Raw genomic sequence first — 1,054 nt, 5'->3', positions numbered from 1 at the left:
CACAATCACCACAGATAGTCATTGCAGAATCTTTTCTTTTTAAATTTTTTTTAACGTTTATTTATTTTTGAGACAGAGAGAGACAGAGCATGAATGGGGGAGGGTCAGAGAGAGAGGGAGACACAGAATCCGAAACAGGCTCCAAGCTCTAAGTGGACAGCACAGAGCCCAACGCAGGGCTTGAACTCACAAAATGTGAGATCATGACCTGAGCCGAAGTCGGACGCTTAACCAACTGAGCCACCCAGGCACCCCAAGAATCTTTACTCCTTTTTGTCGGCATCAACATTGGCTTTTGCAGTCCTCCTGCCTTTCTTCATTCTGTTCTTGGATTCCTTTTGCTGTTTTTCTGACAACTTTTTCTTCTCATACAGGCCATGTCTTGCAAGTCTGTGTTTGTGTTTGTTTTTCTTTGCATAGTCCCAGGAATCATAAATCATGGCAGAGCCAGTTGTCTTGCCACCACCAAAATGGGTTCTGAATCCACATATAAAGATGACATCTTTATGGTGTGTGGTCTTGTACATTTTGGCTAATTTTTCCCGAATTTCTGTCTTAGGTACTGTTGCTTTCTGGGGTAAAGAACATCAATGCCCGTCTGTTTCCGCTGAAGTAGTCAGTGTTCATGAACTTACTGGTCTGGATAGTTATGTGTCATTCATGATGACGGCCGAGCCAAGCAGAAGCTTTTCATTTTGATGTAGTCCCACTTGTTTATTTTTTGCTTTGTTGCTTGTGCTTTTGGGATCATACCCCAAAAAAATATCATTGTCAAGGTCGGTGTCAATGAGGTTTCTTTTCTATGTTTTCTCTTAGAAGTTTTATGATTTTAGACAGTTTTTCTTGCTATTAGCATCTTAATGATTTAAATTCATCAGTGAGGAACTGGTTAGCTAATTTGTAGTCTATTCAATAGATGACCCCAAAGGGCTTATGTGACAGTTTCCCCAAGTTATATTATTAAGCCATGATATAAGGTTTCCATTGTATACAATTAGACCATTTTTGAAAAGATTAAATGTGTTGGCAGATGTGTGAAATTTTTTGAACATTC

At 39.5% G+C, this 1,054-nt stretch overlaps 1 pseudogene; it reads right to left on the bottom strand.

Annotated features, from left to right (window-relative positions):
- Positions 1–263: 263 nt before the first annotated feature.
- On the bottom strand, positions 264–651 carry LOC112860794 (small ribosomal subunit protein eS24 pseudogene; annotated as a pseudogene).
- Positions 652–1,054: the final 403 nt, after the last annotated feature.

The sequence above is a fragment of the Puma concolor genome, chromosome A1 (genome assembly GCF_028749965.1).
Source record: "Puma concolor isolate L17-30 chromosome A1, mPumCon1.1.hap2, whole genome shotgun sequence".
Taxonomy (NCBI): Eukaryota; Metazoa; Chordata; class Mammalia; order Carnivora; family Felidae; genus Puma; species Puma concolor.
The sequence above is the reverse complement of the archived record's forward strand: the minus strand, read 5'-3'. Positions and strand labels throughout refer to the sequence as shown.